At 38.5% G+C, this 26,480-nt stretch overlaps 1 protein-coding gene and 1 pseudogene across 1 annotated transcript in view; one reads left to right on the top strand and one right to left on the bottom strand.

Moving 5' to 3' along the window:
• Positions 1-26,480, bottom strand: part of Nckap5 (NCK associated protein 5) — an 864,637-nt gene that overhangs the window by 776,672 nt on the left and 61,485 nt on the right. The gene's annotated exons all lie outside the window — the stretch shown is intronic.
• Positions 1,331-2,885, top strand: LOC150056468 (N-acetylglucosamine-1-phosphotransferase subunit gamma pseudogene; annotated as a pseudogene).

Raw genomic sequence — 26,480 nt, 5'->3', positions numbered from 1 at the left:
AATTAAAACTGCCAATTCTGCTGACAGCGTTCTGCCGATTCCAAAGCCCTCATCACTGAGAGAGAACTCATCAGGCAAATTATGATGGCACGAGATACAGTGTTCTTTCCCTTCGCTTTTTAGCACATGAGCTAATCTCACATTTTAATTTGCTCTCCACACATTCTTCCCCTAAAGCCATTGATATTAACAAGTGTAAAAGAAAAAACAAAACTAACAGGTGAAGTGATGTTTTTAAATGTTTGAATAGAGCCATCTGTCTTTAGTCCATTTTTCCCCATCGACATTGACTATCTGGCGAGCTTTTATGAAACATTGATTTTTATATCGTGGATTAATATTTTCTTTAAGAAAATCCATCTGACTTCCTAAATCCTCTAATGTAAAGTACCTAAATCAATACGGTAGTTTCAGATAACGCTGCTGTCATCACTTCCTCTCTCAGGGAAACTTTCCCATCATGAGCTGGATATGATGTCGGAATTTTAAGTCACGGTGTCCTCCCTGAAATCACTGTGGTGACCTGGTAGACCGTTCCAAGTCTTATTCTGTGCGGATGTTCTTTCCTGTGCGTATTTTGTTGGTCAGCCACAACACTTTTTTTCCCCAGAGCATTCTTTTTTTCTTTTTTTTTTAATTGTTGGGAAAATGTATAGAGGGGTTACAGTTACATTCATCAGCTAGTAGGAGCATTACTTCTCACACATTGATACCTCTTCCCATGTTTTTGTCCCCATGTCCCTCCCCCAACAACCTCCCAATCATCTTGTTTTCTCCTCTTCCATTTCCTATTTCAAATAAACAAATAAACATATATAGAATATACCAGGTAACAAAGTCAGATACTCTAACCATATGAGATCAACCAAAAGGCAACAGAAGAGAAGAGAATTACATAGCACATTAAGAACAACAATCACTCAAGATAAAGCTCTTGTTTCCTTATCGTAGAGTTCAGTTCACTTAGTCTCATTCTAGGTGACCTTATGAATCTAGGTTTTGAGCTATTGTGATCCTCTGCTAGAAGAGCCATTGATATGTAGTAATTATTACAAATGAGGGAAACCATGGAGCCTTTGTTCCTTTGGGGTCTGGCTTACTTCACTTAATATGTTTTTTTCCAAGTCTTTCCATTTCCTTATGAAAGGGGCAATGTCATTCTTTCTTATGGTATTATAAAATTCCATTGCATTTGGGGGGGGGGTTATCAAATTTTCAAAAAGTAAAAGATTGAACTTCAATACGGAACATACTCAAGCAAAGTTTTCTGTACCCACCTCCCTAAGATCAAGATCAAGAATCATCTTTATGCCCCTGGCGGTCGCGCGATGGAGCGATGGTGGCAGGGCTGGCGCGCTTCCTGCTGCTGCTTGGGCTCGCGGCGCACGGGCCCGCGCCGGCCGCAGCCGCCAAGATGAAGGTGGTGGAGGAGCCCAACGCGTTCGGGCTGAACAACCCATTCCTGCCCCAGACAGGCCGCCTGCAGCCCAGGAGGGAGCCCTCGCCCCTGTCCGGGCCTGCTCACCTCTACAGACTCTCTGGCCAGTGCTTCAGCCTAGTGGAGTCTACGTACAAGTATGAGTTCTGCCCATTTCACAACGTAACACAGCATGAGCAGACCTTCCGCTGGAATGCATACAGCGGGATTCTGGGCATCTGGCAGGAGTGGGAGATCACCAACAATACCTTCTCGGGCATGTGGATGAGCGATGGTGACTCCTGCCGCAGCCGGAGTCGACAGAGCAAGGTGGAGCTCGCCTGTGGAAACAGTAACCGGCTAGCCCGTGTGTCTGAGCCCAGCACCTGTGTCTATGCACTGACCTTCGAGACGCCCTTGGTCTGCCACCCCCATTCTCTGTTAGTGTATCCGACCCTGCCCGAGGTGCTGCAGCGGCGCTGGGACCAGGTGGAGCAGGACCTGGCTGATGAGCTCATCACCTCCCAGGGCTGTGGGAAGCTGCTGAGGGCATTGTTTGAGGATGCTGGCTACGTGAAGCCCCAGAGAGAAAACCAGCCGGCCCAGGAGGGAGCGCTGAAGGCCGCTAGGCTAGAGAACCTGGACGAGTGCAGAAAGGCCCACTCAGAGCTAGCTGAGGAGATCCAGAGGCTCACCTCCCTGCTCAGCCAGCATGGCATCCCCTACTCGAGGCCCACAGAAACCTCTCATCTTGAACAGCACCTGGCCAAAGGGCTCCCCACCCATGGGACCTTAGAGCAACTGAGAGGTGATCCCGGGCTGCAAGGAAACATCCTATGACCCGAGCGAGCGGCTGCGAGGACTGGGAGATGGGGCCCCAGGCCAGCGTGCTGCCCTGCAGAAAGGGATCCACTGCGCCTTCCTGTCCAGGCAGAATCATGACTCACGTGAGCGCCACAAAACAGACCTACACAGTAAAGATTCGGAGGTTTAATTGTAAGTTCCATACTGTTAAAAATAATTCCATGAATTCTGTAAACCATTGCATAAATGCTATAGTGTAAAAAACTTTAAACAGATGTTAACAGTTGACTACAAGTAAATGATTATGCAGTATAATAAACACCACCTTGTAAGTTAGAGGCCCATGAGTCGCCCTCAGCCTGGCACATGGAGCTCAGGACTACTAACACTGGAAAGACCCCGACAGTGAACCCCAGGCAGGGCCCCAGCCCCGCCCCCCGGTCCTCTGCCAGCCTGCTTTGGGCTGTCCCTGGGTCTTCGCGGAGGAGCAGGTTGGTGGGCACAGCCCATCCTAGCTGCAGCTCCAGCCTCTCCACACTGGAACTCTGTCCAGGCTAAATACCAATACTAAACACTGTCCTATTGTCCCAAAAAAGACCAAAGGCCTCCATGGGAAATAAGTGCATAAATACCAATAAAAATAATCTTAAAACTGTGAAAAAAAGAGTCATCTTTATGTTCCCCAGAGCATTCTTTACATCATGATACTCTTTATAGAAAAATCTAAGGCTCAGTCAAATTATCTTAGCAGTTAATGAACTCCTGAAGACAATGACCCTTGCTTTCTTTAAAACTGCCTCAACAGAAACAGTAGAGTCAGTCATTCTATTTACCAGCTTTGGAACTTGAACTTCTTCAAGACTAGATTTCTTATCAGTATATGGGGATCCCCAGGCTAGCTGCCATACCACCTGCGTGATCAAGGGTATGGGTGAGCAAATAAATTCTAGCCTTCCAGAACACTTTGTAAATTGCCAAGAGTCACGCCATAATTGCCATAGCAATTATGATGAATAAATACTTCTGACTGACAAAAAAAGATCAGATAAGGCCAACAGTACTAGTTTCACCTCCCATACCATAGTCAACTACCATGAATTTCAAATGAACGTCTAAAGGTGGGGGTGAAATAGAGTGCTTGATTAACATATGCACCTGTCTTCCTGGCTATGATAGAAGATGTCTAGACAAGGTTTGGATAAAAAGTGAGAGCCTTTTATTGAAATAGCTAGTGCACAACAGACTGGAAACCTGGTTCAGGTGCTATAACACCTGTCTAGCATGTATGAAGCTCTGAGTCCAAATCCTAGTACCATATCATCATCATCATCATCATCATCATCACCATCATCAACATTGTGCCTAATTGCCATATTTAATAAATTGTGAGTTCATAAGTTGATTACTGTCACCATAATGATTTTGTGAGCAGATGCTAAGATAGTTGTTGCATATGTTCTTTTTATTACCATCTAACAAATATCATCCAGCAATAATGGAGGTGTGCCTGATGCTTTTGCAGAGGCAACAGAACAGTATCCCTTAAATCCCTTGGGGTAGACAATTCTCTTCTCTAGGTACTAGATGTATAGACCAGCAATTGCTTATAGCCATGTACCTTTGAGAATCTCCCTTACATTTTAAGTTCCCTTTTGCTCATCATCCACTCTCCCTCCACTCTCCAAATCATCTGCTTATTCAAAACCCCTGAATTATGCACAGTTTTGTGAAAATTCCAAAATGTCTACGCTGTCTTTCTGTCCATCTACCTGAGATCATTATCCCTCAATCTTTTTATCTCCACTGCTTCTGACCTATCTTCTACATTACTAAACACATCTCTAGTTCATTTACCTCATACAGTATACATATTTGTTCTTTGCCACTAAATAAAACTTCAAATAATGCGTGATTTTATTTCAAGTGGATCTATATTCCACCACTCTATAGTAGAGGGAAAGTACTGCGCACATAAATACAAATCAATCATGTTGAAGAGTGGTGTAGGTATTGCTTAGATGGTAAGAAACTTTGAATCATCTGATAGCAATATCAAATGACTTTTGAAAACCATATTATGGATGGGCTGTATAGTTGTCATCTGGCAGTAACTTAAAGTGCTTTTGCCAATTGCCATACGAAGCACTGAAATTCAGCTCTTGCTTGGTAACTGCCTGGGTATCTCTGACTAAGTCTCCATACACTTTCATGTCTTCTTTGTTACTCTCACCCATCCCCTTTCATTTTTGCTAATCAAGTAATCACTCCTGCAATATAGGAATTCTTGGAAGATTTGCTCCCAGGTAATGATCTACAGAATAGATACAGATGTAAACACACTTTTTAGTTTTCCAAGACAGTGTTTAAGCACTAAATCATGAGTCTTTCATTGCCATTTCAAGTGAATGAGGCACATTATCATGAAGGCCAAGGATATCTCTCCATTAAGCTTTTTTTAAAATTTTTATTGTAATTAATAAAAGGGTTACATGATATTTGCCAGATAGAAGGTGCCTTAATTCACATACATTGATACCCTTTCACATGTCTTGGTACCCATTACCCTCCCCCCCACCCCCCCACCCGTCTTGGTTTTCCCCCCTTCCCTATCAAATTTCAAATAACCAAATACAAATAAATTCAATATATCAGATAACAAAGTGAGATACTGTAACAATATGAGATACCCAAGGGACGGCAAAACATATGAGAGATAACATAGTACATTAAGGACAACAATCATTCATTATATGGCTTTTGTTTCAATATCCTGGAGGTCCTTTCAATTAGCTTCATACGATATGGCCTTATGTATCAAGATTTTGCTCTATTGCAGATCTCTGCTAGTAGAGCCCAAGGTTTCTACAGATTATGACGAATGAGGGAAACCATTGAGCCTAAGTTCCTTTGAGTCTGGCTTACTTCACTTAATATGATCTTTTCTAAGTCTTTCCATTTCTTATCAAATGGGGCGATGTCATTCTTTCTGACAGCAGCATAGAATTCCATTGTGTACAAATACCACAACTTGTTGACTTGTTGATCCACTCATCAACTGAGGGACATCTAGGTTGGTTCCATATCTTTGCTATGGTGAATAATGCTGCAATGAACATTGTTGTGCTAGTGGATTTAGTATGCCCTTGTTTCTGGATGGTTGGGTAAATGCCAAGTAGTGGAATTGCTGGGTCATAGAGGAGTTCTATGCCACACTGCTTTCCATAGTGGTTGAACTAGTTTGCACTCCCACCAACAGTGTAGTAGTGATCCCTCCTGGCCACATCCCCTCCAGCATCTGTTATTATTCATTTTCCTGATCCTGGCCATTCTAACTGGAGTGAGGCCTCCTTGGCACAGGTCGAAACTTTCTTAATAAGGACCAAGAATCACAACAAATCAGAGAAAGGCTGGATAAGTGGGACTGCATTAAACTGGAGAGCTTTTGTATGGCAAAGGACATAGCTAGTAAATTAATTAGGAAGCCTACAGAGTGGGAGAAGATCTTCACCAACCAAACAACGGACAAAGGCCTCATATCTAAAATATATCAACAACTCAAAAAATTGAATCACTCCAAAACTAATCTCCAAAGTAACAACCATCCCATTAAAAAATGGGCCAAAGACTTAAAGAGAGTCTTCTCTGAAGAAGAAACAAAAATGGCCTATAGACACATGAAGAAATGCTCAACATCTCTGGTCATAAAAGAAATGCAAATCAAAACAACTCTCCATTAAGCTTTATGCATCAATCTATACAGATTGCTAGCCATTTGCTTTTCCTTCCTTCCTTCCTTCCTTCCTTCCTTCCTTCCTTCCTTCCTTCCTTCCTTCTTTCTTCCCTTTATTCTTATTTCTCTTTCTATAATCTATTGTTCTATTTGATTACTGGCTCCAAATATACAGAATGGCTCTGAAAAGTAGCCAGTTTTCTAAAGTCTGCATTCCAAACTACAACTAGAAAAAAATCTACGTTAGTATAGTGCATCTGGTCCTTGTTAATTCTTAATCTGTTGAATCTTTTACTGTCATGATTTCACCAGATGTGGGAGTCTATCTCACAACTTAATATCTTATATAAACTACTCAATAGAATTGTTGAAATAAAGTTGAAATTCATTGGCTCCCAACACTCGCCACACAGGAGCGGTCTAATTAAGCAAGTACCAAGAAGATCTTAAAAATTTACAGAATAAGGAACTTGCAAATGAGTCCAAGGTTCCACTCATCCTCACCAAGTACATCTGTGTTTTCATTCTGTTGGATTTATAAAAGAAAAATGCTAAAACAAATCTAGAATATTATGAAAGATTAACAACCTTTTGAAAATGTCAATACTCTGCCAAAAAAAAAATCTCTTCTCTCTTAAAATAGAATCAAGAATAAGTTTGGTTTTGAACAATAGGTCCAAAAATAGAACCTGCTATTCAGAAAGTTTCTTGAGACTTTCTAGAACAGTGACTTCCCAAGCAGCTGACCCTACACATCACCAGGAACCTTTTAGCAGAAAAGAAGATTCTAGGAGATCCCACCCCAAACCTATTCATGCAGAATCTTTGGCATTTAGAAATAAATTTCTCTGATGATTTTGATCATTGCCAGGTTTAAAAATCTGAACATTAAATACTGCATTAGCAGTTAATATTTTAGTGGCTGTGGTCATAATTTTATTTTACTCATTTCCTCTGAATATAATTGGGAGAAAAGTCTGTATGGAAAGTTAATACGCCACAGTTTTGTACAGGTCTTCCATTTTGGAAAAGTTTGAATAGGCCTCCAATGACAGATTTGTCCACCAGCACTGAGATTTTTACTGCTATAGAAATAGTTGTTTTCTGTCAAAGACGTACCTCCCAACACAAGAGGGAAAGCCTTGGAGGAAAGAAGAAATTATATCCATCCAGGCTGAACCTTTAGGATTGAGTCAGAAAGATGGACTAGTAGTAACAATCTAGTCTAGTCCGATTTTCTTTTTTTTTTTTTTGCATTTCTTTTTTTCCATATATTTTTTATTGTAATTAATAGAAGGGTTACATGATATTTGCCAGATAGATGGTGCATTAATTCCCATATATTGATACTCTTTCACATGTCTTGGTCCCCATTTCCCTTCCCCCCCACCCCCGCCTCTCATCTTGTTTTCCTCGTTCCCTATCCAATTTCAAATAACCAAATACAAATATATCCGATATATCAGGTAACAAAGTGAGATACTGTAATAATATGAGATAACCAAGGCTCTAGTCCCTATTGTCATGTGGTTGTGATTTGCTTCTAGGAAAGCAGAGAGAGTAAATTGCTGGTGCTTCAATATTTTGACGATAGGTAAATTTTTTATTAGAGCCTCCTGGTGCTCTTCTCAAGTCAGTATGTCCTGATTCTGAAGCAAGGAGAAGGATGCCCTATTCTATCCCTCTCCAATTTATTCCTAACAGAAGCTACATTTAAAACATTGAAGAATGAGTTCATTCTAATGAGAGCATGGTAGCATTGAGAGAGCCCTTCACCAAGCCAAGAAACCTTGATAGCAGTCCCAACACAGTCCCAACAAAATACAGTATCAAGGTATTGGGCCTTAGATTCTCATCTGTAAACTGAAGAACTCAAACCCTTTCAGAATTTTGATCATATATATATATATATTATATATGCCTACCTTTCTGTCATTGCTTTAACCCTCTTCCAGGCCTTTCAATGTGCTACTTATGAAGAGAAACATGTTTCCAGACCACACAAAAATAAGTTCACAGAGAAAACAGATAATGAAGAAATAAACAGTATATGATTACCTAGTTATTATTCCTAAAGAAAGTTGAGACAGTTTAAAGACATGGGCTAAACTTTATCCTCTTCTGGACAGTATATCTGACTCTCTAAATCACTGAAACACCATGAGACAGATGGTTTGTGTGTTCCATTACCATGAAACTAATGTATCTAACTAGATTTTGACAGTTTATGGATAAACACATTCATGGGAAAGCGTGAAATATTAGTTGCAGAGCTACGTAAACTTCTCCCAAGGAAAACCAATAGGGCCTGAAGACATTAGAGTCTACAGAAATGTGATGCCAATGTGAATAATATCAATTGGTTGGGAACTGGTAAGAAGGTCAAAGCCATGTGAATCCAAGTTATAGATAAGCACTTTGGGTTCATGTAGAACCTAACAGTCTATGGATAATACCTAACAGTATATGGATTTAGCTTAGTCTGTCAGGCCATTAATAATTTGAAAAGACACTGAATGGCAGCCTGAATACTGGATCAAGGGATCAAGGTATCAACCAATATCAAGAAACACTTAATGAATTTTTTTTTCACTGGGCTAGCTTTTGTAACTTTCCAGAATGTCTTTGAATCAGTTGCCACCTATAATATACCCAATGGCTCTGTGAGTCAGGTAGGATGTTGTAGTTTTACGAGTCCTTCTGAAAAGCAACTATGGACTACCATGTTGATCGACTCATTCTCCAGCTGTGTAGCAAATGGGAATACTTGCTACCGAGATTTGTGTAGGTGTACACATACATATACAAACACCATCAATCTGTTTCAATACTAAAATAGCCGCTTCCATGTAAGCACTGTCACAGTGAATGTATGAAAAAGAACAGGTTACAGCTAGTTCCTGATCATCATGTAAAAGTATATTACCTTCTCTCTCCAAAAAATTGAGTTCCTGGTGACCAGACGAAATACTTAAGTACATAGCCATTACATGTTTTATTTTGTTATTGAAGACAGGGTCTTAGCTAAGATTTCAGTTCTTGGTTTAGTAGCAAATGTATCTTTTGAACTCTTTTATTATTCTTATTATTATCATTATCATCAACATCATGTTCATTATTAAGTAGCAAATGTATTTTTGTTTTTTTTTATTATTTTTTATTGTAATTAGTAAAAGGGTTACATGATATTTGCCAGATAGAAGGTACATTAATTCACATACATTGATACCCTTTCACATGTCTTGGTACCCGTTTCCCTCCCCCCCCACACCCCCCACCCGTCTTGGTTTTCCCCCCTTCCCTATCAAATTTCAAATATCCAAATACAAATAAGTTCAATATATCAGATAACAGAGTGAGATACTATACCAATATGAGATAACCAAGGGACACCAAAGGAGATGAGAGACAACATAGTACATTAAGGACAACAATCATTCATTATATGGCTTTTGTTTCAATATCCTGGAGGTCCTTTCAATTAGCTTCACATTATATGTCCTTATGTATCAAGATTTTGCTCTATTGCAAATCTCTGCTAGTAGAGCCCAAGGTTTCTACTGATTATGACAAATGAGGGAAACCATTGAGCCTAAGTTCCTTTGAGTCTGGCTTACTTCACTTAATACGATTTTTTCTAAGTCTTTCCATTTCCTAACAAATGGGGCGATGTCATTCTTTCTGACAGCAGCATAGAATTCCATTGTGTACAAATACCACAACTTGTTGATCCACTCATCAACTGAGGGACATCTAGGTTGGTTCCATATCTTTGCTATGGTGAATAGTGCTGCAATGAACATTGTTGTGCTAGTGGGTTTAGTATGTCCTTGTTTCTGGGTGGTTGGGTAAATGCCAAGTAGTGGAATTGCTGGGTCATAGGGGAGTTCTATGTTTAGCCTTTTGAGGCACTGCCACACTGCTTTCCATAGTGGTTGAACGAGTTTGCACTCCCACCAACAGTGTAGTAGTGATCCCTCCTGGCCACATCCCCTCCAGCATCTGTTGTCATTCGTTTTCCTGATCTTGGCCATTCTACCTGGAGTGAGGTGGAATCTTAGAGTTGTTTTGATTTGCATTTCTTTTATGACCAGAGATGTTGAGCATTTCTTCATGTGTCTATAGGCCATTTTTGTTTCTTCTTCAGAGAAGACTCTCTTTAAGTCTTTGGCCCATTTTTAATGGGATGGTTGTTACTTTGGAGGTTAGTTTTGGAGTGATTCAATTTTTTGAGTTGTTGATATATTTTAGATATGAGGCCTTTGTCCATTGTTTGGTTGGTGAAGATCTTCTCCCACTCTGTAGGCTTCCTGATTAGTTTACTAGCTATGTCCTTTGCCATACAAAAGCTCTGCAGTTTAATGCAGTCCCACTTATCCAGCCTTTCTCTGATTTGTTGTGATTCTTGGTCCTTATTAAGAAAGTTTCAACCTGTGCCAAGGAGGCCTAGTGTATCTCCTATTCCTTCCTGTAGAGTTTTCAGTGTGTCAGCTTTTACCTCCAGGTCTTTGATCCATTTGGAGTTAATTCTAGTGCAAGGTGACAAAGAAGGATCCAGCTTTAGTTTTCTGCAGGTGCTTAACCAGTTCTGCCAGCACAACTTGTTGAAGAGGCTGTCTTTCTTCCATTCTATTTTTTTGGCTCCCTTGTCAAAGATTAGGTGGCCATAGGTCTGTGGTTTAATATCTGGGTCCTCAGTTCTATTCCATTGGTCTTCAGGCCTGTTCCTGTGCCAGTACCAAGCTGTTTTGAGAATTATAGCTCTGTAATAGAGTCTAAAGTTTGGAATTGAAATTCCTCCAGCGCTGTTCTTTCTGCTAAGAAGTGTTTTTGCTATACGGGGTCTTTTATTATTCCATATGAAATTTTGGATTGCCTCTTCTATTTCTTTAAAGAATGACATTGGGATGTTGATGGGTATTGCATTGAATTTGTGGATAGCTCTTGGCAAGATTGTCATTTTCACAATGTTGATTCTTCCAATCCAGGAGCATGGGAGGTTTTTCCATTTCCTTAGTTCTGCTTTAATTTCCTTTTTTAGGGTTTTAAAGTTTTCATCAAAAAGGTCCTTTACATTCTTAGTTAAGCTAATTCCTAGGTACTTTATTTTCTTTGAGGCTATTGTGAAAGGAGTTTCTTTCCTGATTATTGCCTCATTCCTCTCACTGTTGGCATAAAGGAAGGCAGTTGATTTTTGAGGGTTGATTTTATAGCCTGCTACTCTTCCAAAGCTTTGAATCAGCTCAAGGAGCTTGGGAGTAGAGTCTATAGGATTCTTTAAATACAGAATCATGTCATCTGCAAAGAGGGATAGTTTTATTTCCTCTTTCCCTACTTGGATCCCCTTTATGCTTGCTTCTTGCCTTATTGCACTGGCTAGGAATTCTAGTACTATGTTAAAGAGTAGTGGAGAGAGTGGGCATCCTTGTCTCGTTCCTGATTTTAGAGGGAATGGCTTTAGATTTTCACCATTAAGTGTAATACTAGCAGTAGGTTTCTCATACACAGCCTTTATTACATTGAGGAATGTTCCATGGATTTCTAGTTTCTCCAGAGCTTTTAACATAAAGGGGTGTTGGATCTTGTCAAATGCCTTTTCCGCGTCTATTGAGACAATCATGTGATTTTTGTCCTTGCTCCTGTTGATGTGTTGAATTATATTAATTGATTTGCGTATGTTGAACCAGCTTTGCCTCCCTGTGATGAATCCAGTTTGATCATAGTGTATAATTTTTTTGATGAGTTGTTGTAGACGGTTGGCCAGTATTTTGTTGAGAAGTTTTGCATCGATGTTCATCAAAGAGATAGGTCTATAGTTCTCTTTCTTTGATGAATCTCTGTCTGGTTTGGGGATGAGGGTTATACTGGCTTCATAGAATGAGTTTGGTAAGGAACCTTCATTTTCAATTTCGTTGAAGAGCTTGAGGAGTATTGGTGTGAGCTCTGCTTTGAAGACCTTATAGAATTCAGCTGTGAATCCATCTGGCCCTGGGCTTTTCTTAGGTGGAAGTTCTCTAATTGCCATTTCTATTTCAGAGCTTGAAATAGGCCTGTTGAGTTGGCTTAGTTCTTCTTGGTTCAGTGTGGGTATGTTAATATTGGCTAGGAATTCATCCATTTCATCTAGATTCTCAAATTTGTTGGCATAAAGGTTTGAGAAGTATTCCCTCATGATATTCTGGATCTTGGTAATTTCTGTCGTGATATTACCATTTTCATCTGCGATTTTGTTTATTTCGATATGCTCTCTTCTTTTTTTGGTAAGATTTGCTAAGGGCTTGTCAATTTTGTTAATTCTTTCAAAGAACCAACTCCTTGTTTTGTTGATTCTTTCTATAGTTTTTTTGGATTCCAAATCATTTAATTCTGCTTTGATTTTAATTATTTGCTTTCTTCTACTGGGATTAGGGTTGGTTTATTGCTCTTTTTCCAGGAGCTTAAGGTGAGACATTAACTTGTTGGTTTGCAATTTTTCCAACTTGTTGTTGTAGGCACTCAGCGCTATAAATTTTCCTCTGAGTACTGCCTTTGCTGTGTCCCAAAGGAGTTGGTATTTTGTGTGCTCCTTACTGTTAAATTTCATAAACTGTTGGATTTCTGTTCTGATCTCTTCGATGACCCATTGGTGATTCAACAATGTGTTGTTCAGTCTCCATGAGTTACAGGGTTTTCATTGGTGGAGATGTGTGTTCAGTTCCAGTTTGATGCCTTTGTGGTCTGAGAGTGTGCATGGAATAATTTCTGTGTTTCTGAATCTGTCCAGGTTTGTTTTATGGCCTAACATGGGATCTATTTTGGAAAATGTTCCATGTGCTGCTGAGAAAAACGTATATTGTGTCGTTGGTGGGTGGAATATTCTGCAGATGTCTGTTAGATCTAGTTGGTCTATATAGTTGTTCAGTTCTAAGGTTTCTCTGTTGAGTTTTTGCCTTGTTGATCTGTCCATAGGTGAAAGTAGTGTGTTAAAGTCACCGACAATCAGTATCATCAACATCATGTTCATTATTAAGTAGCAAATGTATTTTTGAACTCTTTTATTATTCTTCTTATCATTATCATCAACATCATGTTCATTATTTGGGATAAAATGTCAAATCCCAATGCTGGGAAGAAAGGCAGGTTTCAATGATGACATACACTTGTTTCATCTCCTATTGTAGGTTCTTGGTAACTACTCATGTGCTTATCTACCACTTATAGTATTGAAACTCTTAAACAAAATGAGAAGTAACACAGGGTTGATAGCCAACACATATCAGTGATGGAAGCTGGATTCCAGTGACTAAATTGACCTCATTAGATCATCAGAAATTCTGATGTTTTTGGTAAGTAGTGGAGAAATAAACTTTTTAAAAAAGGCCAAGATTCTTACATAATGGAAGAGAAACAGGCATTAGGAGAAGCTCTTTACTGCTTTTGTTCTCATAAAAACAATTAATAATCTATTCACAAAAATCACTGAGGGACACCAGTTCATTCAATGTGTTTCCTGTAAATCAGTCTTCTCACACTTTTTCACAAGCACTATCATTGGCTGGGATCCTCTGGGCGGGGAGAGCAAGCCTCAAAGAAACAATGACTCCAATTTTTCTGAATTGTGTCCTGGAAAACACAGCTCAGCATGAAACAGGGGCTAAAAGGCAATACCCTGCCCTGTATCTTTGAAAACATGGCTTAAAAATAGCCCAGGGCACTTTCCTGTTTGGAGAACTCTGTAACAGCTGTTCATAGCCCACATTGCTTTCATACCTCCTCATACCACAAAGAAAATACAAACTAGTACTAGCTCTAGACATGGGCATTATTCAGCACTCATGTTCCTTCAGAAATAGAACAGGAAGAATCAGAGACACAATGAAGGGAAAATGAGAAAAAAAAACATAGGAAGAGTAGAGAGAGTAAGAAGAGATAGCTTTCAACAATGAAAAGTTTTAAATAAGCAGGGAGGCAAGAAAGAAAGGGCAGTGTTTGAAAAGGTTGCTTACGCAAGAATCACAAAAGACGAAAGGTTTTGTTGGTTATAATGCTAAGTAACCATGTTTCCTTGAACATGCCTCTTAACATCTCTAAGTTTCTGCCATGAAATGGGTAAGAGGTGAAGAAAGTGCAGCTAGCCAAGCTCTAAAAATCTGTTTTAATCCTAAAAAATGTTTTACTGTAGAAAGAATAGAGAATTTGGATGATTAGGCAGGACGAAATTGGGAAGACCATGCATTTACCCTCCATGCATCTAAGAACTGCTCCCCTGGACAAGAGAATTAAGTGAAGATGAAGCAAACTATAGTATATCACTTTATGGCCATTTCATCACCACCAGGAAGTGTGCTTGGTTATTTGGTATGTGATGTTTGAGAGATGTTCTACCTCCTAGGCTAAAACACAGCCCTAGGATGCCTCCAGGTGTAATTCTTAGAACCCACACCACAAAATTCCTTTTTAACATGTGTCTCCCCTGTACATGTGCTCATTTCTAAGGCATACAAATTCAAGATGGCAGGATGTATAAGCTTTGACTAGAGGTCATATAGCAAGTGAATAGAGAGCTTTGATACTGAAGTCAGATAGACCTTCATTCTCAAGTCTGTTCATACTAGATGTGTAGTGTTTGGTAAACTAATCTCTCTTTGAGTTTATTATTTTTATTTCTCAAAATGTAAATAAAACTGTGTTTTTAAGTTTTAAATATAGTTTTCAAAGTTTATAACCTGGAATAAGGACTCAACATTTATTAATAAATATTGCTTGTTATTGCTCACTGATTTTATTTTTATAAAACATTTTACTTACATAGCTTGGAGATACATGTTTGGTTTGGTTTGGTTTTTTTCACTGCCAGATTCTTTGAAATTCAGAGTATTACTCTGAAAACGACAGATGAAAAAGAAAACAAACAAAATAACAACAACAACAACAATCAGAATAGAACAGAACAAAAACAAAGCCATAACCAAGACCAAAACAGCCTAGCAGGTTGTAGGATATGTGTTGAATTATTCAACTGCATTTTCATACTCTTCTTCTCTTCATTCATCTATCCCTTTCCTCTTGACCAGAGACCCTTCCACTCCTTTCAAGTACCTACTTCAAGGTATTTTGTTGAATTTTGACTTTACCTTTCTAAGGAATTACACTACTTGTGTTTTCCTTTGAATCTACCCTATTTCAATGAGTACATTTCTATATACTTGGATACCACTGGCGTATTGTACCATTTGTAAAGAAATAGAAAAACCCAGGGGGGGAAAAAAAGATGTCAAGTGAAATAAGTCAGGCCCAGGGAGAAAAAGGATGTATGTTTTCCAAGAGCATTTTTTTATATTATTTCTGATTAGTAAGAAATAAAGACCTGTCCCATGAAAATAAGGACACATGCAGAGAAGTTCAAGAGAATGACCGAGGCTATCATGAAAGCCATGAGCATCTCTGAGAAAATGGAACCTAGAGAAAGCATATAAAAAGTCAAAGGCAAGAGATCTCATCAAAAATTCAAAACACTATGTTGCTACAAAAAGCAGCATGATGAACCTACAACCAAGGGACTGGGGTTTGCTTAGCAGAAAGTCAAGTAAGGACACTGAAAGCAATCACCTTATGTATCATCACTGAGCAGAAAGGCAATATTTTTAATACTGCTAAACAGAGCAAGTCAAACTCAGCCTGTTAGATCCAGGAAAACAGAACTGACACAGTTAAGTACAAGTTTTTCTGATGACTGGTTCCAAGGGAATGTCTGTTTTTAGCCAAGTCTTCCATGTGGACTCAAGCTCTCACTGTCTTGTTTATATTCATTGAGTTACTAATCTGAATTTTATGGTTTCTGTTAAGTGTTGTGAGTTTTCCTCAAGGAGAAATCTAAAGTAGATATGCCTGCTTACTTTTCTCCCTAAACTAGAGAAAAGGAGGGAAACTCTAAATAGTGAAAATGAGAAAAACAATAAAGTTGGTACTAAAAATCAGAGGACTAGACACTGTCAAATTCATCTCACATTCATCTAAGATTTTTTTCATATATATTATGCAACAGTCATCCACTGATTAATTCACTCAATAACATTTGTGATATTCCAGGACTTGTTTCAGGTGCCAGAGAAACGAGAATAGAGCTACTGTGGTGAGCTTGCTGCCAGGCATGGAAACTAGAAAATACACACACAAATAATCACACAATGTTAGGCCAGGAAAGGAACATTTCTGTGAATGGAACTACAAGGCTTGGGTTTTCTTAGTAGCTAGAATGAACTCTTTCAGATAAAGTAGTTAGAGAAGATTCTAGGAGGTGGCAATAGAGCAGAGGTCACTATAAAGTTGAAAGAAGAGTCTGACAAGATGTGGAGAAGTATAGTCAGTCTTTCTTCTAAAAATATGTTTGCATAATTTAAGTGCCATAGGATGAACAATAAAGCTGCCAAATAAGCACAGGTGAGGAATCAAAACAGGCTCGTTTCTCCCTATAGGGACTATTCAGTTGAGAAATCAACATATTGCTTGTTATAACTTAGTTCACCATTTGGTTCTATCTGCTGATAAATCTAGAGAAGTTTAAAGTGCTTGGTTGCAACAATATTTAACTCTGTCATAAACATTTTACTGCCCAGGGAAGCCTTTCCTTTTCTCTTCTGTTACTTTCCACAGAGATTCCTGTCCACTCCCTGTGGGTCTAATTGTTATTTGGGTGTTGATTCCATAGAGATGTCCTCCATTAAAAAAGACAAACAAACATATGGGCTGTGGAGGTAAGAAAGATGAGAACTCTTTAGTCCCAGTTGTGAACTAGATACTCAGGTTCAGCTATTAAGACACTAGCTCTGGGACTGGTATATTATGTCGGGGATGGAGATGGTACAGAGGATATACAATTGTATACAGTGTTTACAATTCTTCGTAACTGGTGGTGCTGCTAGTTTAGTCCGTGCATTCTTCCAAAAAGTGGACCATGCTTGAAAGCTTTACACCATCATACCTATGACACAATCTGTTTCCTATCTAAAGTCTGATAGTACAGCATTCTCCAAAATGAGCTGGATCTGGAATTGCCAGGATAGATCATAAGTTTTGTCTCTTACTAGCCAGCTGATAAAGAACAACAGTCGAAACTTTAACTTCAGGGAATAATGCTGACCTTGTGGGAGTGTTAGCTATAATCTATGAAATAACACAAGAAGGAAAAAGACATTTCTTATTCTAAGTATCTGATTCTGTGAATCTTCACTCTTGCTAAAATAAAAACCTTGTTATGTAAATGACTATTTCTTTAGAAAGGAATTAGCTGAGTGAGTGATTCAGTACCCTTTGGACATTTCTTTCCAGACTGGAAGACCGGAGCAGAAGGAGAAGCTGGGTGTTTTAAATGTGTGATTCAGCTGCTGATTATCAGAAACCAATGTGTTTTTTCCCAAGATAAAAGACATTCATGAACTCTGAACTGGTAAATCTGTCAAAGTGCTTTGCATTTATTTCAGCTTAAGATATTCAACCTAAAGCTGTCAGATGGTGTTATAAATATCTCACTAAGTGATGGCATTATAGTTGGGTGTGGCCAGGCAGGTCATTGTATCCTAATAGCTTTGTTCAGTAAACTTTTGCAGTTCTAAATGATATTCTGGCCTTGATAGAATTGAAGTTTTATATATAGCAGGCGAAGAATGGGTAAGCAAACGTGCATGGCAAGAAACAGGATGACAGGACAGAAAGAAACTCCACTGGATCCAGGAAATGAAAACAATACTAAAATGCAAATAACTATGACTAGTGGCAACTCACCAGATCTCTCCATGTTACTTTTCAGCAATATTGTCACATAATCCTCACCATGACTTTGGGAAGGGTATGCAATCCGGTAAGACTTAAACGCACTATTAAAATACTTCATAAACCCAACCTACGGGTACTATGAGACTCAGAGGTATCATGGGTCTCAACCAAAGAGAATGAAAAACCTAGGTCTGTAGCCCAGAAATCTCACTTACTCTGAGGGTAGTAGATACTAAGACAGAGTGAACTAATCACCTTGCCATTGCCTGCAAAATCAGCCATTCTCATCTTGGATTTACGAAGTCCAAGGACAGAACAACTCTCTCAGTTACTGCAACTACTGTTTTATGACATTCCATTTCTGAAGGGCTGGAGTTACTGGGCTATAGAAATAGCTGCTAGATATGGAAGGGCAAGGTGCTACAGAAAGATGCAATCCAGAGATGTGGTTATAGAGGAGGATGTGTGTGGGGGGGGTTAATTAGTCACACCTGTGAACAAACTGGCTTATTCATCTGGGTCGTGCAAACAAGCAGACGTGGGTAGGAATACCAGCCAAAAATTACATTTAAAATACACAAACATTTCCTTGCTGGTTGCTCACAGGCAAAATTTTATGCCTACCTCATAAAATGTCACGATGTCTTAAGATGTAAATTCAATTAAGTAACACATTTGCTTTGACGGATCATGTGTTTATTCAGAAGTTCATTCAAGTCAGGGACCTGCACAAAACCTGATAATATTCAAGGCTACCACATTTTGAGTGATTTACTCAAATGTATCAGATAAAATTATTTTGGAAGTGGTAATATTAGTACCCAAGATTAACCGCCCAACAGATACTAAATTAACAAACAGCCCCTGTGCAATCTTCCCCAGTCCCTGATTGACCACAGCAGGAAAACAGGTAGTATGAACCAAGCTCACCCAGGAAACTAAAGCCCCAGAACTTATTACTTTCTGAATGAAGGTTGCCTGTTTTTGCAAAAATTACAGTTTTTGTTTTTTACCAATTACCATGGTCAGTGCCAACTCAATATGTTTTTTCCTCAAGTCCACCCTGAGTCCTTCAGATTCCAGACCGTTTAGAACTGTCTACTCCTCTTGATTGTATATCAATTCTACATTGGGGGAAGTATTAAGTACAAGGCCTTTACTCTAAAAATGTTTTCCAAGCTTTATGGCCCATCCCTTGCTGTGGTAGCATGACTTTGACTAGAATATGATTCTTTGGGTGTAGGCTCCTGACCAGCACTATCAGCAACAACATCCACCAGGAACCTGATATAAATACAAATTCATGGTGCCATCCTGTTGAATCAAAAATCTTTGGGATAGGGGCAGAAATTTGGGGTTTAAGGAATATTCCAGGTGTTCTGGTGTGTGTCCATGATGAAGAACTACCATATCAGGAAATGATGCATTGATTTGAAAAATAATGATTACCTTACGAGAAGATTTTATGATCGCGTCTAAGAGCCTATATATATATCATATTATGCATATATAAATGTATACATTATTACATGTGACTGTATACATTATAACTACATACACATGGATATACAAATACACATGTATACATTTATACATTTTTATATATGTGTATATATGGTTATATATTCTGAATTATATTGACATGGGATTATAAATTATATAAACATGTATACATTTATACATATAACATATAGATATTATAAGTATACAAACATTTCCAACTATTTTTGCAAATAAGTTATTTTTTTCATATATTTTCATTGTAATTAATAGAAGTGTTACATTATATTGAACAGATAGAAGGTGGATTACTTCACATACATTGATACACTTTCTCCAAATAAGTTCTTATAGTAGAAAATAAGCACAAGTAAGAGAAACATCTAAAAAATAAAAAAGCCATATAAATGTTTCAGCAACAACAGTACAGATGATATTTTTAATGATCAGGAGAATACTTAGCACTGACTGACAATGCAACCACATCCTCCTGATTTAATTTATATTCTGGGTTGAATGAATGTGCACACCTTATTCCCATGGAAACGAAGTGCTAGATTGATAGGCTTATAGAACATTTAACAGAGCTAAAGCAATTGCCAATTTTAAAAGATTATCATTGACAATTCGATGCAACACACTTATTTCTAAATATCAGAAGGGTCTCATCTACATGCAAGGATAAAAGACTCAAATTTTGATTTAGAGGAAAAAAAATCTTTACTCCAACACAACCTATCATTTTTGAGCTCTGGCCAGAATGAGGCTGAAGCTCTGTTTTCTTAATACTCCCCTAATTATAAGACTATTTTGAACACTGGTATTAACTGGTTGCTACGGCTTCCTGTTTGTGAATCCAGCCTGCCAAGTTTCAGTCATTAACAGGCTATGAATGAGCTGAGTAAGACATGTATGAATGAGGCTTTGCACCTAAAACCCTGCCACAAGGCATCCCAGCAGGAAGATTATTGGGAAATAAGCACTAAGAGTAGTCTCTTTTCCTTCACTGGCCTTGACATTACTTCCATAACTGCTCCCTAGTCCCTTTGTCATGTAGGGTTCAATTCCTGAGCACAGAGAGACCTGTGGAAATTTGTTTAGAACTCCAAAAGATTTGTTAGATCTTTGGGCCATTTCAGTGCTCCCAAATTTTAAATATGACTGTGACAGTAAGGAAACAAGGCAAACATGAAGGTCAAAGCAGAACTAATTACGCTCAGATATCAGCCTTTGTCAATGGTAAATACAACAAAGGTAACCACAGGGAATTTTCTCTGTGTTGTTGGAAAGATAGAGAGAACCTCAGGTAACACAAACAGGCATGTTGAAAATGAGCAAATGCAGCCCCCTAGAGCTGTGCTTCTGCTTAATATCTATTCAAATTGCTAGCTTATAAATTCCCCATTCCTCTGATCTTGTAGTTTCTTCTAGGACCCAAGCCTTTGAAATTTCATGCCAGATTTTTAGTGATTTGGATTTGTGTGGGGAAATAGTACAGAGTCCCACATTAGATGATTTTATGAGAGCTTATCATCTGAGAGAGTTGGCTACCGTGTTGAAGAGCAAGGGGTAATTTTCAGAGTTGCACAGTTTGAAAGTAAGGAAGAGCTACAGATGTGTGGTAAGCAAAGTGCTAAATTAGGCTGGGGGAGATCTGCAGTCAAGATCATGGGTTCTTGTTAGAGTATATTTATGTTTACATGCAATTAAAGAGAATGCATGTGAGAAAAGCAATAGAAGAGGAAAAGACAGGAGCAAAGAAGGAAGGAAGGGGGAAAAAAAAAAACCTCAGCAAAGACATTCCAGAGAACAAGGAATTGATTTTCATCATGTGTCTTGTATAAAGGAGTTTGAACTTACTCAACGATACAATCCACTCATACCTGAAATCCTAACATTATTACTTCACAAGCTTTGGGAGCTCTGTTTCTCGGCTTCTTCAGATGTAGTTGTTTTATGCTTCCAAGAATAACTCAGTGCCTTTGAATCATTCCTAGGTCAGGTCAGTGACCTTCTGTATCAAGGATCCTCTGACTCAAAAACTTGAGTTCTAATTTAATTTTGAAACTCAAGGCAGTTTACTTTGAGTGGGAAGTGTGCGCCTCACTTTGCTCACTGGGAAGTTATCAATAATATACCTATTTTGGATTGGCGTTGCTAGATGTCAAAGGCTTTGAGTTCAGGACAGTTACAGATATGGTCAAAATCATCAAAGGGTCCTACCAAAGGATCTTTTGGGTTGAGACCCAATGCCAAATTGAGCCAAATTTTTATTCAGAACCAAGTTTTCTATTATCTGGATGTGAGATAAATACTGACATCAAAGATTTTAAATTTTATGATCATAGTGATATATAGAAGGGTTACAGTTACTTTCACAAGGTCATGAGTATATTACTTCTTGAACATTGTTACCCCTTCCCATGTTTTTCTCCCATCCCACCCCTCCCAAGTTGTAGAGCTCGTCTCCAACATTTTGTCTTGTGAATATGGCGGTTGCAGTGGTTCATTCTTTATCCTTTGTCACTCCTTTTTCAAAAGGAAATGAATGCAACCAAGGCAAAGAGAACATGTCCTCTTGCTCTTTCAATAAGAGAAATACCACAAAAATTAGCTCGGTACTCAACTTGAAGAGTGCTTCAAAAACACTAAGTATTATTATTTTGCAGTTTTCCTTTTTGTCTCCTGATATAAATGGATCCCAAGTTTTTCTGACATAGGGCTCTTTTTCACATCACTACTCTGATCATGCACAAGGATTTAGAAAAGAAATAATTTTAAACTTTCAGCTAGATTACCTAGAAATGTGTCTAGAATGTACTCCATAACTTAATCTGCATCTGAGTCATCTTGCAAGGGAAACAATTTGAAGAAGTTGGCGTCTGATTTTCAACTTGTAAAGCACAGCAAATTACAAATGATCTGTTTTTCCAAGCAGGCTGAGGAAAGGTTTGCTCAGCCCTTACTTTAATTACAACTTGAATTTCTAACATATTATGCTACAGTACTTAAGATATTCAGTCATTTGCACTTCAAATCTTCCAGGGAAGGTCTGCCTGTGTTCAACCTTTCTGATGTTCACAGAATTGTAACTTGGACAAAACTTTGCCTTATAACTTAGACATTACTCCAGAAACATTTCTCTGGTGACCTGTGTTCTTCTGTTGCTGAGCTCTGGGAAACAGAGATTTTTGGAATACAATATACCTGGGATGTATGCAAATAAGACATGACAAATATATCAAAAGTCTAGCTAGAATGGATACATCCTAATGAGATAGTGGTATCCCAGTGAAGCAAAATGCTACTATTGATTTGAATGTTATCAAGATGGGTTTGGGAAGAATTAATATAATACTAAACTACAACTTCAAACCAACCTAAAGAAAAGCCTGTCTCAACGTATTTCAAAACTACCAGTTTAAAAGATCAAGTAATGAATTTTTCCCTAGTAATTACCTGTATGGGTCAGCTTATTATAATAATGACATATGGTGGCATATAAGATCTTTCTCTTCCAGGGTCAATATTGCCTGTACTTAATTCCTAAGTTCCATCTTCATAGAACTTAGTAAATTCAACCCAGAAAAGACATTACTGTCTGCTCCATCAGTCATTGTAACACCATCTCCAGAGCTTTGCTGTGGACACTGATGTCTAGAGTCTTCTATTCATTTTTGTTCTTTTTTGGTCTCCGCAGTAGCTCTATTTGTTCTAATCACACAATATCCTGGATTAATTGAGCTCCAAAGTCCTTTCAGTTCCCTGAGTCTTTTCCTCTGTTTACACATACACAAAAATGAAACTGAAGCTCAGAAGATAACTAAGTCTGGCCCAGAGGGCATCAGCTGGGTCCATAAATGTGAAGTCCAAAGACAAAAATTCACTTCCTAGTTTATACTGATTCCAATGTGCTGTGAGGTATTGTACCACAGAGTAGAGCCATAGGCCAGACTGGGAGATTAGAAAAAGAGAAAGTTTGTGAGACTTTTTCAAAACAAAAGCAAGCCAGATTGGCAGTACACATCTGTAATTCTATTTATCAGGAAGCTCAGCTGGGAAGATTGTAGTGTGAGGCAAGTGCCAGGTGAAAGTATAAGACCCCAACCTGGAAATAAACTAAAACAAAAATGACTAAGAGTGATGTGTGTGGCTCAAGAGGCAGAGTTTAAATTTCAATAGCATACACAATTTTTACCACAGATTCCATAAATTTTAAGTTAATCTTACTAATTATTATTTGCCTTTACAAAATATGGACAGAAAACTCATACACTTTAGCCATATACTCAGAACTACTGCAATTATGCTTATTTATTTATTCCATTCCATGTGTTAACTATGTGCACATAGAAAGGATTTAGGTATAGTCACCTTGATTAGTCCTGCTGCTTAGATTGATCTAGATGATTTTGACAACAGCTGAGGTAATTAAGTTTTCTAAAAGATCATGGATGATGATGAATCACATTCAAATAAGAAATTTTATTCCATTCAACTTTTCATTAATTCTCTCAGATAATTAGTTTCAAGAAAGGATGCCACATGGCAACTTCCCACTGTCTAGTCCTCCAGGAATATGCAAACCAGGCACAGATCACAAAATTCAGCATGGACGTATAACAATGTTTGACAGGGATTGCAATAATTTTCTTACTTATGTAACTGTAATCCCTTGTATATCGTCTTTACAATATAATATAAGATGGCTCTGCTTTGTAAGAAAAAAAATGGAAGTGGCTTTAACATAAAATATTTAGCATGCTGTCTCAATTCATGGGAGCCTTGAGGGTTCTAGATTTCAGAATCCATTCACTTGCCCTGCTTCTGATCAATTTTTACTATGACTGCTTGGCTCTGGCTTAGGATTCTCCATACCTCCATACTTCATGGTAGATCTGACTTCCGTGCTTCTTCATCTGGCTCATATGTGCCTTTTGCTAAAGGAGGACTCATCCAGTTGTAGAGATGGGCAGAAACGGTAGAAATCTACCACTGTCTTGGATCCTTGCTTATTCTCAGTCAGGTAGTCATCATAGACCTAGGATCCCTTCATACTCTAGACCACTGAGAGGCTTTGAGAGTAGAGAAGACACTGACACTGCCATTTAGTGGAAGACAGCCTTCTATTGTGGAGGAAGGATTGTTCATCACTATCTTGAGCCTCCGTGATATTCATCTGTGTGGCTCCATGAAGAAATCTCCAGAGCAAGGCATAACAACAACAACAACAAAAACTCTCTTTTTTTAAGTTTAACAATATTTAACAATATTTGGACAAATATTGTTAAATATTTGAACAAAATTTTAATAGTGTCTTGGATTTAAGGGCCTCGATGCCATGATAAATGAAGAATGAATGGTAAACTCCCAAGTGTCCCTGGGGAGTCAAGATGCTTGGCATGTGGTCCAGGATGGTGGATGCCTCTTTCTGTGGCTCTGCAATAATGAACCATGGAAATGATTTTTTCAAATCACTTTCAAGTGTGTGAAACTGATGTGGGACATCTAAGATTTGAGAGAAGCACTTTCAGTTCAAGAATAGGCAGAGGTTATGGGGATATCCCACTCCTACTGATGATAGTGACCATCATTCATTTATTCTTTCACCTAGAACTTCATGTAACATCTTTGAGTGCTCCTTTTCTCCAAATGCTGGGGGCAGGAGGTATTTCTATGAACATGTTACCCCCCGCACCCCACTTTAGTTCTCAGCATATTATAGTTATTATTCAAGTAGATAACTTAGAACTTTCTTGAATGACCACAGACCTAGTCCTCGAGTCACTGTGATTCTTGCATAAGCCTGGATGAAATCAAATTAGAAAGGGGTAAATAATTTGAGAAGCATACACAACAAGCCCGTCATAGAGCTGGCTCCTCTTTTATAAAACCAGAATATTTATATGGTTTCTATAAATTTGTTTCACTTTCCTTTCAGAGGAGCTCTGCGATGACCTGCTTATCAATGGGACAGCAGCCTTTAGCTGGAGCCTTACTGAGCAAAGGACTCAGAATACACAGTGTTTTCATGCCTAACCACTGCAGTTTTCCTAATTTTCCAGTTTTCCTCTAGGATCTGGTAACCACATGGGAGAGAGAATTAACTATCTTCTCATTCTTTGTGACATACTCATTAGTCTCTCATGTGAAATAAGTACTTTTATTATTTCCAAGCAACATTAAGTTACCAAAGACGTTCAGATGTGATGTTTCTTTGATGCTGCAAGTAGTATAGGGTATAGAAGAACAAGGAGTTAGACTTGCATGATTCTGAGACTTAATTCATACTACCTTGCATAATCCTGCAGAAATCACTTAGCCTTTATGAGCTTTACTCTCTAAAAATGAGACTCACATGTGTTACAGCTTCTTGGGAGAAAGAATTAAATGTAATAACCATGAAGGAAAGATCCATTTATTTGTTCAAAAATTGCATGAAGACAGAGTAAAATGAATGTGTTGATAAAGGGCCAAAGAAAAAATGTATAGTAGGTATCACCAATGGCCCCTAATCTATACCAAATTTAATTTCCTCATTTTCTTCCATTTCTCTCATTTATTCAGAAGGGTTGATTTTTCTTGATATATATATATATATATACATACATATATATACACAAATAAATGACAATGGCTGTAATTTCCAAGGACATAAAAATCTTTTAAAAATCGATGTGGTGGGGCCGGGAGTTTGGCCTAGTACTAGAGTGCTTGCCTAGCATGCACAAAGACCCAGGTTTGGTTCCCCAGTGCTCAGACCCTAAGTTCAAGGCCCAGGACTGGCAAAACAAAAACAAACAAATACACAATAAACCCCACCATATTCCTGGGAAGAAGTGGAGGCTGATGACCTAAGTGTTGATACTGATCAAGATCCATTGTATCCACACACAGACACAAAGAATTGAAAATCCTCTGTGCAACTATTTAAAGAAAATTTAAAAGTATGTATTTTAAAAGATTGCAGGAAGAGTCTGTGGAGTTGTGGGTTGCACTGAAAGTGCTGCAGGTTATCATCTGCCCTTGGCCTGTGTATTAGCTCCATCAAGGTTTTCAAGGGTGGAGGAAGGAAGATACTGACAGGAAGAAACTGGAACTTGGGAGCTCCACCTGTGGCGTTCCTTCTCCTAAACAAAAACTCTGTGCAATGACAGACTCTGGAGGACGTTCAGGGCTCCTAAACCCAAAATACCATCTGTGATTTGTTTTCCCTGGCCGGGGGGGGGGGGAGAAAGGCTGATGTCAGAGGTTTATCTCCATGGGAAACTACTACTA

This window comes from Megascapheus bottae, chromosome 12 (genome assembly GCF_031878675.1).
Source record: "Megascapheus bottae isolate mThoBot1 chromosome 12, mThoBot2.hap1, whole genome shotgun sequence".
In the NCBI taxonomy this organism is placed as follows: domain Eukaryota; kingdom Metazoa; phylum Chordata; class Mammalia; order Rodentia; family Geomyidae; genus Megascapheus; species Megascapheus bottae.
Note: the sequence above shows the minus strand (reverse complement) of the source record. Positions and strands in the feature narration are given on the sequence as shown.